Source organism: Bos grunniens, chromosome 9 (genome assembly GCF_055505025.1).
Source record: "Bos grunniens cultivar Pamir isolate PY7600 chromosome 9, Bosgru_T2T1.0, whole genome shotgun sequence".
NCBI classification, from domain to species: Eukaryota; Metazoa; Chordata; class Mammalia; order Artiodactyla; family Bovidae; genus Bos; species Bos grunniens.
Window position 1 is genome coordinate 31,874,362 of NC_141173.1, and position 15,707 is coordinate 31,890,068.

Here is a 15,707-nt window from a genome sequence, read left to right on the forward strand (position 1 = left end):
CAACATCCGCTGGATCATGGAAAAAGCAAGAGAGTTCCAGAAAAACATCTATTTCTGCTTTATGTGGATCACAATCAACTGTGGAAAATTGTGAAAGAGATGGGAATACCAGACCACCTGATTTGCCTCTTGAGAAATTTGTATGCAGGTCAGGAAGCAACAGTTAGAACTGGGCATGGAACAACAGACTGGTTCCAAATAGGAAAAGGAATTCATCAAGGCTGTATATTGTCACCCTGTTTATTTAACTTATATGCAGAGTACATCATGAGAAACACTGGACTGGGAGAAGCACTAGTTGGAATCAAGATTGCCGGGAGAAATATCAATAACCTCAGATATGCAGATGACACCACCCTTATGGCAGGAAGTGAAGAGGAACTCAAAAGCCTCTTGATGAAGATGAAAGTGGAGAGTGAAAAAGTTGGCTTAAAGCTCAACATTCAGAAAACGAAGATCATGGCATCTGGTCCCACCACTTCATGGGAAATAGATGGGAAAACAGTGGAAACAGTGTCAGACTTTCTTTCTGGGCTCCAAAATCACTGCAGATGGTCATTGCAGCCATGAAATTAAAAGACGCTTACTCCTTGGAAGGAAAGTTATGACCAACCTAGATAGCATATTCAAAAGCAGAGACATTACTTTGCCAACAAAGGTTCGTCTAGTCAAGGCTATGGTTTTTCCTGTGGTCAAGTATGGATGTGAGAGTTGGACTGTGAAGAAGGCTGAGTGCCGAAGAATTGATGCTTTTGTACTGTGGTGTTGGAGAAGACTCTTGAGAGTCCCTTGGACTGCAAGGAGATCCAACCAGTTCATTCTGAAGGAGATCAGTCCTGGGATTTCTTTGGAAGGAATGATGCTGAAGCTGAAACTCCAGTACTTTGGGCACCTCGTGCGAAGAGCTGACTCATTGGAAAAGACTCTGACGCTGGGAGGGATTGGGGGTAGAAGGAGAAAGGGACGTCAGAGGATGAGATGGCTGGATGGCATCACTGACTCAATGGACGTCAGTCTGAGTGAACTCCCGGAGTTGGTGATGGACAGGGAGGCCTGGCGTGCTGCGATTCATGGGGTCACAAAGAGTCGGACATGACTGAGCGACTGATCTGATCTGATCTGATCTATTGGTTTTCCACACATATTTTTTATATATTTATTTGTTTTTTATTTCTTGTTAAGTGCATGAATCCTTCGAGAAATTTTTATTTTTTTATTTTTTTTAAATTTTATTTTATTTTTAAACTTTACAAATTGTATTTGTTTTGCCAAATATCAAAATGAATCCGCCACAGGTATACATGTGTTCCCCATCCTGAACCCTCCTCCCTCCTCCCTCCCCATACCATCCCTCTGGGTCGTCCTAGTGCACTAGCCCCAAGCATCCAGTATCGTGCATCGAACCTGGACTGGCAACTCGTTTCATACATGATATTATACATGTTTCAATGCCATTCTCCCAAATCTTCCCACCCTCTCCCTCTGCAACAGAGTCCATAAGACTGTTCTATACCACACATATTTTTAAAGACAAATAGGACAATCAATAAATAACTTTCCAACATAAAATGCAGTAAACTCGAAGACAATTATACAAGGAAAGTACAAGAGAATATGATTTAAAAATAAAGGAAAGACATAAAGTTTCATGATTTTACACCATGCTCATTAATTTTTAAGTGGATGTTAGTGGGTATTTATATTCCATTGAATATATTTTACAAACTGTTGAAAATGCACTAATGTTATTACATTTTTCATTATCTAAATATATAGCATGTACTAATTTTACAAATCTGAAAAAACAGTATAAAGTTTAGATTTTATAAATGCATTTGAGGGGATAGGCAAACGAAGTTTTGAGGCCCCACACTTTCACTTTTTACTCTATACCATAATCCCTCAGTTTTTAAAGTAATCTTCATTCTTCTTCTGGGGAAATGGCTCCCACTATGTCATCAGTTCAGTTCAGTCGCTCAGTCATGTCAGACTCTTTCAGAGCCCGTGGACTGCAGCATGCAAGGACTCCCTGTCCATCACCAACTCTCAGAGTTTACTCAAACTCACGTCCATCGAGTCGGTGGTGCCATCCAACCATCTCATCCTCTGTCGTCCCCTTCTTTCCCAGCATCAGGGTCTTTTTCAATGAGTCAGTTCTTCACATATGGTGGCCAAACTATTGGAATTTCGGCTACAGCAAAAATCCTTCCAATGAATAGTCAGGACTGATTTCCTTTAGGATGGACTGGTTGGATCTCCTTGCTGTTCAAGGGACTCTCAAGAGTCTTCTCCAACACCACAGTTCAAAAGCATCAATTCTTCAGTGTTCAGCTTTCTTTTTAGTCCAACTCTCACATCCATACGTGACTAAGGGAAAAACCATAGCTTTGACTAGATGGACCTTTGTTGGAAAAAAAAAAAAAAAGTCTCTGCTTTTTAATATGCTGTCTAGGTTGCTCATAACTTTCCTTCCAAGGAGGAAGCATCTTTTAATTTCATGGCTTCAGTCACCACTTGTAGTGACTTTGGAGCCCCCAAAAATAAAGTCTCTCACTGTTTCCCCATCTATTTGCCATGAAGTGATGGGACCAGATGACATGATCTTAGTTTTCTGAATGCTGAGTTTTAACCCAACTTTTTCACTCTGCTTTTTCACTTTCATTAAGGCTCTTTAGTTCTTCTTTGCCTTCTGCCATAAGGGTGGTATCATCTGCATATCTGAGGTTGTTGATATTTCTCCTGGCAATCTTGATTCCAGCTTGTGCTTCATCCTATCCAGGATTTCTCATGATGTACTCTGCATATAAGTTAAATGAGCAGGGTGACAATATACAGACTTGATGTACTCCTTTCCTGATTTGGAACCAGTCTGTTGTTCCATGTCCATTTTTAACTGTTGCTTCTTGACCTGCATTTAGGTTTCTCAGGAGGCACGTCAGGTGGTCTGGTATTCCCATCTCTTGAAGAATTTTCCACAGTTTCCTAACAGTTAAAGGCTTTGGCATAGTCAATAAAGCATAAGTGGATGCTTTTTCTGGAACTCTCTTACTTTTTCTATGATCCAACGGGTGTTGGCAATTTGATCTCTGGTTCCTCTGCCTTTTAAATCCAGCTTGAATATCTGGAAGTTCACTGTTCATGTACTGTTGAAGCCTAGCTTGGAAAATTTTAGCATTATTTTGCTAGCATGTGGAATGAGTACAATTGTGCAGTAGTTTGAACATTCTTTAGCATTGCCTTTCTTTGACACTGGAATGAAAACTGACCTTTTCCAGTACTGTGGGGCCACTGCTGAGTTTTCCAAATTTGCTGGCGTACTGAGTGCAGCACTTTCACATCATCATCTTTTAGGATTTGAAAAGGATATTCCACCACCTCCACTAGCTTTATTCATAGTGATGCTTCCTAAGGTCCACTTGACTTCACATTCCAGGATGTCTGGCTCTAGGTGAGTGATCACACCACTGTGATTATCTGGGTCATGTAGATCTTTTTTGTATAGTTCTTCTGTGTATTCTTGCCACCTCTTCTTAATATCTTCTGCTTCTGTTAGGTCCACACCATTTCTATGTGCCCTTCTTTGCGTGAAATGTTCCCTTGGTGTCTCTAATTTTCTTGAAGAGATCTCTATTCCTTCCCATTCTGTTGTTTTTCTCTATTTCTTTGCATTGATCACTGAGAAGGCTTTCTTATCTCTCCTTGCTTTTCTTCGGAACTCTGTATTCAAATGGGTATATCTTTCCTTTTCTCCTTTGCCTTTCACTTCTCTTATTTTCATAGCTGTTTATAAGGCCTCTCAAACAACCATTTTGCCTTTTTGCTTTTTTCCTGGGGATGGTCTTGATCACTGCCTCCTGTACAATGTCACGAACCTCCATCCATAGTTCTTCAGGCACTCTGTCTATCAGATTGAATCCCTTGAATATTTTTCTCACTTCCACTATGTAATTGTAAGGGATTTGATTTAGGTCATACCTGAATGGTCTAGTGGTTTTCCCTACTTTCTTCAATTTAAGTCTGAATTTGGCAATAAGGAGTTCATGATCTGAGCCACAGTCAGCTCCTGGTCTTGTTTTTGCTGACTGTATAGAGCTTCTCCATCTTTGACTGCAAAGAATATAATCAATCTGATTTCGGTGTTGACCATCTGGTGATGTCCATGTGTAGAGTCTTCTCTTGTGTTGTTGGAAGAGGGTGTTTGCTTGACCAGTGAGTTCTCTTGGCAAAACTCTGTTAGCCTTTGCCCTGCTTCACTCTGTACTCCAAGGCCAATTTTGCCCATTACTCCAGGTATTTCTTGACTTCCCATTTTTGCCTTCCAGTCCACTGTAATGAAAAGGACATCTTTTTTGGTGTTAGTTCTATAAGGTCTTGTAGGTTTTCATAGAACCATACAACTTTAGCTTGTTCAGCATTATTAGTCAGGGCATAGACTTGGATTACAGTGATATTGAATGGTTTGCCTTGGAAACGAACAGAGATCATTTTTGAGATTGCATCCAAGTACTGCATTTTGGATTCTTTTGTTAACTATGAGGGCTACTCCATTCCTTCTAAGGGATCTTGCCCACAGTAGTAGACAGAATGGTCATCTGAGTTAAATTCACCCATTCCAATCCATTTTAGTTCACTGATTCCTAAAATGTCGATATGCCCTCTTGCCATCTCCTGTTTGACCTCTTCCAATTTGCCTTGATTCATGGACTTAACATTCCACGTTCCTATCCAATATAGTTCTTTACAGCATCGGACTTTGCTTCCATCACCGGTCACATCCACAACTGGGTGCTGTTTTTGCTTTGGCACCGTCTGCATTCTTTCTGGAGTTATTTCTCTACTGACCTCCAGTAGCATATTGGGCACCTACTGACCGGGGAAGTTCATCTTTCAGTGTCCTATCTTTTTGGCTTTTCATACTGTTCATGGGGTTCTCAAGGCAAGAATACAGAAGTGGTTTACCATTCCCTTTTCCAGTGGACCACGTTTTGTCAGAACTCTCCACCATGACCCATTCATCTTGGTCGGCCCTACATGGCATGGCTCATAGTTTCATTGAGTTAGACAAGGCTGTGGTCCATGTGTTCAGATTGGTTGGTATTTTGTGATTGTTGTTTTCAGCCTGTCTGCCCTCTGATGGAGAAGCGTAAGAGGCATATGGAAGCTTCCTGATGGGAGATACTAACAATGCCATACATGAGTTTCAGTATTTTGATTATTAATGATGATTAATCAAAAAAGAAAAGTAAAGCCTATTTATTCTGGGATTGCTTTTTCTAGAAGAGTCAGGCACCATTATATTTATTTTGCCAGAGACTTTAAGGCAGGGAGAAGTACAGGACACATCATAGCAGGAAAAAGTGAAGGCTCTGTGTATGCTCTGATTGGAAGCTGTTAGCTTGGGGCAGCAGTACGTGAGATAACTACACATGGGGCATCTTATGTGATTGGATAGGGTATACATGTGATTTTCTTGGTGGTATTAAGTTGAAGGCAAGCACAAAAATTAGGTAAGCCATCAGTTATTAATCAAGCCCTGGGCCTTTTACGCCCATTGATACACAAATTATTATTTAGCTCCCTGAATTGTTACTAGTGATACCAATCTGGCTTTCTGTAAGTCTGACTTACAACAGGCTGGCCTCCTGGGTTGTTTAGTGTAGATAAGGGAATTGATTTGTTGGGCAATTGCCTGCAGGTTATGAGTCAGAGCTCACTTATTGCCTGTGTCCACTTTGTCTAAGGCCCACTTATTGTCTGTGTTTATACAAGTCTCTGAACAGTCTCTCTCTGACATTATTTCATCATTATTGAAACAATACAAATTTTTACTATCCTTTGTACATTCTTATCACCTTCCTTGATTGTTTCTCAATCTATTGTTATTTTCTTAGCCTTCTTTTGAAAAAGGCAACTAATATTTCAATGAATAACCTTGTGTGTGTATGTTGTTTGTTTTTTTAATTGTTGAAAGTGTATCTTCTGGCTAAATCCCAAGAAGTGGGATTGCCAGGCTATATTTCTTATAACACAAAGAAATAGTTTTGTTTTTGAGGTTATAAATACACTTACATAAGGACTGTATCTGTTTATTATCAGTTTGTATTGCCAGTAGTAATGGTGTAGAATGCCTGCTTTATACAATCAGTGGAATGTATTGTCAAAAGTTTTAATAAACTCTATTAATAATATTAATAATCATGTTAATTAAACTGTGCCTAATAAAGTCTGCCTTATGAGTGGCAGACACTTTTATCAATATATATTTAAAACAATTTTCATATCTTACTAAATGAATTGCTTGCTTCTTTGACCCATTTCTTTTGAGTCAGTTATAGTCTATTTTTACCCAATTTGGAATATTTTTTATACCATAGGGAATTTCAGCCTTTTAACTATGACATATGTTGCATATATTTTCTTTCAGTTTATCATTGGACTGAATTTACTCGTAGTGTTTTATGTGTTTGTTGTTATTGTTGCCATACTGGTATGGATATGGGTGTGTATGTGTGTGTCTGTGTTTGCACATGTGTGTGCAATTAAATTTGTCAATCTTGTCTTTGATTGCAACCAGATTGAATCATTGTTTAAAAAAAAATAAACCTTGTCCTACCTCTAGATTAAAGAATACTTTGCTCATATTTTCTTTTGGCATTTTTATCATTTCATTTACTCTATTCCTATCTCTGATTCATTTGGAATTAATTCTTGTGAGATATAGATTAAATTTTACTTTTGTCCAATAGCTATTCATTTAGTCAGCCAATGACAATATTTATTAAAAACTCAATCTCTGTCCCAGTGATTCAAGATGCTTCTTTTATAATATACTAAATATGCATTAAAGAGAATCTCTTCTGCTTGCCTGTCAATCACTGTACTATGATGTTTTAATTCTACATTTATACAATTCCCTCCTTCCATCTTAGCTCTTTTTCTTTTACTGACAACTCTTGAATACTTATTTTACTATGTGAAATGAGATATCAACTGGTACCTCACAGAAGCCTGTGGATAATTTTTATGGAATAGCATTAAATATTTAATATTGAGAGAGAACTGGAATCTACATGATGTTGAGGCATGTTGTCTGAGAACACGGGATGTCTTTACAATTGCTCAAATCTATATTAATGTCTTTCAGAAGTATTGTAAATTTTCCTTATGTTGATTTTAGTTTTTTTTTAACTTTTTTCCTAAACATGTTACCTTTGTTTTACTATAGTAAATAGAGTTTCTCAAATATTATATTTCCTACTGCTGCTGCTGCTAAGTCGCTTCAGTCGTGTCCAACTCTGTGTGACCCCAAGACAGCAGCCCACCAGGCTCCCGTGTCCCTGGGATTCTCCAGGCAAGAACACTGGAGTGGGTTGCCATTTCCTTCTCCAATGCATGAAAGGGAAAAGTGAAAGTGAAGTCGCACAGTCATGTCCGACTCTTCGCGAACCCATGGACTGGAGCCCACCAGGCTCCTCCATCCATGGGATTTTCCAGGCAAGAGTACTGGAGTGGGGTGCCATCGCCTTCTCCGATATTTCCTACTAACTGGTTATTAATCGTGTATAAAGGCTATTGATTCTATTAAGTTATATTTTCTACTCTTAGTGAATTCTCTCATTTGAGGTAATTTTGTCAATGATTCTTTAAGCAGTTTACGTTTACTAACATTTTCTGAAAATAGTGTTTTGCTTCTTCCTAATTCTTCTCATTTATTTCTTTTGTTTGATTATATTAGCTAATATTTGCAGTGCACTGTTAGATAAGTGATTGTGAAGATTTCACAAGCACGGGTGGTGTTAAAAGGACTCCTAAGAACCCATGACTCTCCTTACAACACTAGTACACTTGTAGCCTGCCCTCTGTTAATTCCTGGACAAGGTCCTCTGTGGGTATTTTTCCCTGTGGATCGAATTGTCTTCCACTCATTATTCATCTGGTGAAGTCCTATTACAATGTTAAGTTTCAGTTCTAATGTTAGTTTTTTAAAAAGTCCCCCATGACTTCTACATCCATGCACATCTTCAATGAACTGGACATTTTTCACATCACCATGAGATTCTTCCATTTATAACAATTTTATTTTACTTTGTACACAATTTTATTTTACTTTGTATAGTGTTATATATTTATTAGATTATTGTGATTATTTATTAGATTAATGTGAATCCCTATTGCATTCTTTATTGATGAAAACAGGACCCTCACTCTCTCACACAAAGGTGACTTACTAGTACCTAATACATTTATACTTTGATGGTGTGTAACATTTTTAAGCTGCTGAAATGTCCATACCAGACCTGAAACAGAGTCTCTTATGCTAAGCCACAAAACTTAACTTTAGCAACCAAAACTTAACAAAGTTTCTATGCTCAGTTTTCCAAGTAAAGGAAGACCTAGGTCAACCAATCAGTACTTGCCTGCTCAACACAAGCTAGCTAGCCTGGGTACAACACTTCCTTTTGTTCCATATAAGGAAAGTAATCCACTTTAAACACTCAATGCCCAGTATAATTTGCCAACAGCAAATGCCCAGTATAATTTCTTTGTTCCTCCTCATTTCCATCTATAAAACCTTTTCTCTTGTACAACTCTTTGGAGCTCCTTTCTGTAAGCTAGATTGGGTGATGCCCAATTCATGAATCATTGAATAAAAGTCCAAAAGATATTTTCAAAACTTATGATTTTTGGATTTTTCCTTTAACAAAGTAAATGAAAAGAATAAAAGTAAAATTTATATGATCACTTTTGATACATGCTAAAACTTTAATAAAAATTCAAAAATATTCCTTTAAAGATTTAAACATATTTGCAGATTAAAGTTATGAGAGTACAGAATTGAAAAGAAGGGATTCTGGAAGTAAAAAAAAAAAAGGTGAATCTTGTCACCTAGTTAGTTATAGAAACAGAGGGAAGTTATGTACGATTTTTCTTCCCTCATTTTTAAATAGCAGTGTCTGTTCCATGCAGTTTGTATACTAATAGATAATGTTAATACATGTGAACACTCAGAATACAATGCCGAAAGAGAATTAAAATCTGTTGAACTTTTTCCATTACAAGCTGAAAAGTCTTTAGAATGATTTTTAGCAATAACTCTAGACTTAGCTTTCTACTTTCTGAATAGAAGAGATGAATAAATATATTGTTTTAAAAAGCATTCCGTTGCTGACCTTAAGCTTTAGCCTAGAATTTGATTCTGTTTATCTCTAGTTTCCTCTGCTATATAGGAAAAAAAAAAAAAGATATGGCAAGGTCAATAAAGTAGTTAGATAAAGCAAATAAATTGAAACCTCACAGGATTAAAAGGCAATGGATATGAGGCTAACCAGGTGTGGATGATTCACTGACAGTATGGATTTGAAAACGCATACTAATAAATAAAGTAGGATATGAAATTCACTGATGTTTTTCCAACTATCCATCATTCTTATTAATATTATATATATAATCATTCTGTTTGCAGTGATAAATATATCAGATATAATGATAAATATCATCAGATTTTTTTTCAGCAAACTTATCAGAAACTTCAATTCAAATAATATTTACATGGATTTGAAAATGCCAAAAATAAGATTTGAACCACTAGGGAATATCTAATTTTATAAAAGTGAATTAAACTCAAATATTTCAAATTATGAACCAGCTTTAAAGACTTTTCTGTTTTAGAAGACAGCATAATTTAATGGAATAGAAACTTTCTTTCTGAAGTTATTTTACTCTTGGTAAATGAAAGCACTGCTACTAGTGCCTACACAACGTTCACTCTTCCTTCATCCTTCACTAACAGCCCTCTAGTTGGACAGTACGTACCACCAGGAGGAGCAATGTGGGACAAAGTAGCAATAAAGACACAGTTCTATGAAAGAAAGGCAAGCAGATTTCTGGCTTCAGCTCCAACATCTAAAGAGATTGGAAATTATTATTCCCAATTTTTACAACAAAAACAAAAAACGTGAACAAACAAATAATCACTGACTTTTCTAAAAATTCACCAAAGAACTAGGATCACATGGAAAATTGTCAGCCCCCCAAATCTGAAGACTAGGCAAATAGAGAAAATGGCAGCCAAGATCAGCTTACTTGAAGTAAAAGCCACTAAACACATAAATTGGAAAGAACACTTAAACAGTAATGTTAGAGAACTGCTGAATGTTGAGTGGGCAAACTTGATGGTCAGAAACTCCCGGGGACCCCATCTTAACAAGAACCCCATACATTCATGTGTTTTTACCTCCGGGAAACCCACCAGGTTGTCATGATAAAGATTTGAGAAAAATCCCCTTCTGTTTCTAGCAGGAAGAGAAGTAACAATTTTGAAAATTTCCCATAATAAAAACTTGCTCTCTAAAAGAAACTGAAGAAGGAAATGGCAACCCACTTCAGTATTCTTGCCTGGAGAATTCCATAGACAGAAGAAGCCTGGTGGGCCACAGCCCATGGGATCACAAACAGCTGGACACAACTGAGAGACTGACACTTTCACTTTCACTTTTTCTAAAAGAAGCAAGTTCACCAGAGCCTTTTTCCAACTTGAGAATGAATGTTAGTCTCTCAGTCGTGTCCAGCTCTTTGTGACTACCATGGACTGCAGCCTGCTAGCCTGCCAGACTCCTCTGTCCATGTCATTATCCAGGCAAGAATACTGTAGTGGGTAGCCATTCCCTTCTCTAGGGGAATCTTCCCAACCTAGGGATCAAACCTGCGGCTCCTGCTTTGCAGATGGATTCTTTACCATCTGAGCCACCAAGGAAGCCATCTGAAGAAAGTGCAATTAGCCAAGTTCCAGTTCTTCTAGTTACCCTATCTTAGATAACACTAAAGGGGAACACTTAGAAACACTCACTTCTAAAGTCAGACCCCAAGGACTAAGGCCCACTAAAAGACAGATTTAATCATAATATTATAGAATGATTCCTCCTTTCACACCTTGCCACTATATCAACAGAGCTCCAGGTTAACAGTGGATTACAACTAAATGAGATGCAAGTCACAGGCTCTATTTAAGGAGAAGTGACAGAAGACCAAAGACATCATGGTTCAAAAAAACAAAAATCAACAATTAAACAAAAATGGGTATTTGGGGAAACAACACAGACAGCACCTAGCCAGATGAGCGTAAAGCTCACATTAAATGCCTATTTACTTTGCTTGCCAGGGCATAACAAACACATCGTGATCATTTCTCAACACAAAATGACAAAGCGTGCTAAAAGGCAAGACAAAACACAATCTGAGGAAACAAAGCAAGCATCAGAACTGCATTTACATATGATGAGAATGTGGAACTACAGCAAGTTTCAGTTATTGCTGATAGGAATACAAAATGGTACACTTTGGAAGATAGTTGGCATAAGCTAATTGCCGGGAGAAATATCAATAACCTCAGATATGCAGATGACACCACCCTTATGGCAGAAAGTGAAGAGGAACTAAAAAGCCTCTTGATGAAGGTGAAAGTGGAGAGTGAAAAAGTTGGCTTAAAGCTCAACATTCAGAAAAATGAAGATCATGGCATCCGGTCCCATCACTTCATGGGAAATAGATGGGGAAACAGTGGAAACAGTGTCAGGCTTTATTTTTCTGGGCTCCAAAATCACTATAGATGGTGACTGCAGCCATGAAATTAAAAGATGCTTACTCCTTGGAAGGAAAGTTATGACCAACCTAGATAGCATATTCAAAAGCAGAGATACTACTTTTACTTTGCCAACAAAGGTTCGTCTAGTCAAGACTATGGTTTTTCCTGTGGTCATGTATGGATGTGAGAGTTGGACTGTGAAGAAGGCTGAGTGCCGAAGAATTGATGCTTTTGAACTGTGGTGTTGGAGAAGACTCTTGAGGGTCCCTTGGACTGCAAGGAGATCCAACCAGTTCATTCTGAAGGAGATCAGCCCTGGGATTTCTTTGGAGGGAATGATGCTGAGGCTGAAACTCCAGTACTTTGGCTACCTCACGCGAAGAGCTGACTCACTGGAAAAGACTCTGATGCTGGGAGGGATTGGGGGCAGGAGGAGAAGGGGACGACAGAGGATGAGATGGCTGGATGGCATCACTGACTGGATGGACGTGAGTCTGAGTGAACTCCGGGAGTTGGTGATGGACAGGGAGGCCTGGCGTGCTGCGATTCATGGGGTCGCAAAGAGTCGGACACGACTGAGTGGCTGAGCTGACTGACTGAAACATAATCTTCCCATATGGACCAATAATCATACTGCTAGGTACTTACCAAGTTTAGTTGAAACATTATATCCACACAAAAACTTCCACAGAATTATTTATAGAAGCTTTATTTATAACCATCAAAACCTAAAAGTAGGTATGGTATTCTGCAAAAGGCAGTTGAATAAACAAGCTGTGGTACATTTGTACAGTGGAATTCTTTTGGTGAATTTTTTTAGGAATTAAAAGAAATGGGCTATCAAGCCACAGGAAGACATGGAGGAATTTTAAATGCATATTGCTAAGTGAAAGAAACCAGTCTGAAAAAGCTACATACCATCTGATGGCAATTATATGACATCATGAAAAAGGCAAGTCTTGAGAAACCACAAAAGTATCATTATTTGCCAAGGTTTCAGGATGACAGGAGGAATGAAAACATGGCAGTTAAAGTATTCTGTATGATACTGAAAAGGTAGATGCATAATATTTGTCAAAACCTGTCGAGTTTGCAACAGAAATGTGAACTTTCAAGAATGCACATTTTCAAAGATCTCTTAGCAGGTTGCAGACTCAAAGGAAAGAATGCAGACTACGGCAGAATAATCTATCTAAATTACAAATGTTTGGGAAAACCTTACTGAAGGTGATAGAGAATAAGATGATACTTAAGTAACTTTTAAAATTAATAGAATCTGTAGACTAAAGATAAAAGGAATTTGCACATAAGCATTGTATTCTAACTGACAAAGTGTGTTTACTGTGGGGTGCCTGTGTACTAGAATGCTAAGTCACTTCAGTCGTGTCCGACTCTTTGCAACCCTATGGACTGAATCCTTCCAGGCTCCTCTGTCCATGGGATTCTCCAGGCAAGAATACTGGAGTGGGTTGCTATTTCCTTCTCTGGAGGATCTTTCTGACCCAGGAATCAAACACGCATCTCTTGCAGCTCCTGAATTGCAGGAGGATTCTTTATCACTGAGCCACCAGGGAAGCCCTGGGGCATGGTTTAACAATTCTGGTACTACTATAAATGTGTGGTGTAATTAAATAATTAAGTAAATAGATGACAGATAGTAAAAACCAGGTTCTCACTGTTGGAGTGGAAATATGCAGGTCAGTACATGGAAGAAGCTAGAATGATTCATTTGGTAATGAATTAAAGTTGCAGACACCAGCAAGAGCTCATGTCTTGCTTAATACAGATGCAACTGATTACATATAAAATATATACATATAGATACATGTATACACAAATATTAATATGGACACATATTATCTTACTCAGGCAGATGAATGGACCTAAAAGAAATAATACCTCAGTGTCAACAAGTATACCTAGCATTCAGATCTCAGTTTCTAATATTGTTCTCCAATAAAAAGGAATAAGACTCTTTGGAGAAATGGATGATTCCAAGACAGGGTCAAGAAATATACAATATGAGCCTGGAGCATCATGTGACAACAGAAAATAGAAAGTGCTAAAAATTAGACAAGGGCTTGTTGAAAGGATGCAGAGGCCAGCTGAAAATCCAACTGAAAGAGCTCCCTGTGGCCCAGGATGGAATGATCTGAGCAACAAAATAAATAAGATACCACTGGATTATAAAACAACCTGGATTATAAGTATAAAATAATTGTTCCTAAGGCTGTGTCAATATGAGTAAATGATTAAATAAATTAATAAGTCACTACTTCTTAAGTATGGGCTAAGTGTAGTGTTTTCCTTCCAGAGCATAGTATAGAAAGAGGAGGAATGGCAATGACTTCATTGTGGAGTAGCCTGATAAATACAACTTAACCAGGTGATTAAGGTCAACCTCAATAATCATAAAGCATGAAATGAAAATGGCACCTTAACTCTGTAATTCCAATAGCCTGTAACTCCACTGACTAATAGTGACGGAAGACATCAGACAAGTTCCAATTTTGTAATATATGAACCAATAATATTCAAAACTCCTAAGGTCACCTAAATCCATTGTGGGATCATAGATGGGATTCTGGAACAGAAAAAAAAGGGCATTACAACTAAACTAAGGAAATTTAAATAAACTATTGACTTTAGTTAGTAATAATGTATCAATGTCAAATCATTAACTTAATGAACATACCATAAAATGTTAATAATAGTGGGAAACTATGTGTGAAGGAATAGACACAAACTCTACTGTTTGCTCATTTTTTCTTTATATCTATTAAAACTATGCTATGCTAAGTCACTTCAGTCATGTCCGACTCTCTGCGACCCCATAGATGGCAGCCCACCAGGCTCCCCCGTCCCTGGGATTCTCCAGGCAAGAACACTGGAGTGGGTTGCCATTTCCTTCTCCAATGCATGAAAGTGAAAAGTGAAAGGGAAGTCGTTCAGTCGTGTCCGACTCTTAGCGACCCCATGGACTGCAGCCTAACAGGCTCCTCCATCCATGGGATTTTCCAAGCAAGAGTACTGGAGTGGGGTGCCATTGCCTTCTCCATCTATTAAAACTAGATATATCTATATCCATTTATATCTATTATATCTTCCAAAAAATAAAGCCCATTCATGATAATAAAAAAGTAAGCAGAAGTTCACTAAATGGGGCTCCTAGGAAAGCCATGGGAACTTACTGATAAATAGGAAAAGACCTTATAGGTGCTACCTGCCTTTTGCCTTGAATCCCTTTCTTCTTCCTGCAGTGCAAATGTTTCTTGAAGTGAAGGATCTCCTTAGGACAGAGGCAAAACAAAAAAACAAAAAAAACACACTGGATGGGTTCCCAGTGACTTTCTTGAACAGTATCTACGGTTATATAGTGAACTGGCATTGCTTACATTCATGAAATGTCCATTTTTAAGCGGAAAAAAAGTCCGTGTCTAATCCTCTGTGAATTAGAATTCTGGGCCCTCCATGCATACATTAATGCACTAGAGTACAATCAAAGCAATGTTTAGGAATAATTTTTTCTGAACTACATTTGTGCCATCAGTTTACTTCTTTGGTATGGTAAAAGATCACCGACTCAATGGACATGAGTTTGGGTAACCTCCGGGAGTTGGTAATGGACAGGGAGGCCTGGCGTGCTGAGTTTCATGGGGTCGCAAAGAGTTGGACATGACTGAATGACTGAATGGAACTGAACTGAACTGATGGTAAAAGACCAGGGACTTTTCAACCCTCACAAGAAAACATTAACTTAATCCCCGCTCTCTTTCAAATATCTCTCAAATAAATTGTCAGTGCTCATAAACACATTTCAAATCCATAAAATTGTGAAATGATAAAAACAGTATTTGGAGAAAATTATTTGAAGTACACCTGTTTTTCTTTCATCTAATCTAATTTTATTCCTGATTCAAACTATAATCGAGAGAGATGGCACCTGTACCTCTGGTATTGTTTGATGGCAAAAATCACTTCTACTGATTTGCTTGAGTATCCATATAAGGCATAATCCTGTGCAACCCCCTATCACATCTGTTATTTAAATAGCAACAGTGCAATATACCACATCGTACACACCTATGAGGATTTCAGGAGAACGGTTATCTAAGAAGTGCTGTAT

The 15,707-nt window shown here is 38.1% G+C and overlaps 1 long non-coding RNA gene across 1 annotated transcript in view; it reads right to left on the reverse strand.

The window, feature by feature from the left end:
• Positions 1-1,668: 1,668 nt before the first annotated feature.
• The window catches only part of LOC147365747 (uncharacterized), a 298,664-nt gene continuing 284,625 nt past the window's right edge, over positions 1,669-15,707 (reverse strand). The window contains exon 5 of the long non-coding RNA XR_015132704.1: positions 1,669-4,326. This is a non-coding gene — a long non-coding RNA (uncharacterized LOC147365747). The remainder of the gene's footprint in view (positions 4,327-15,707) is intronic.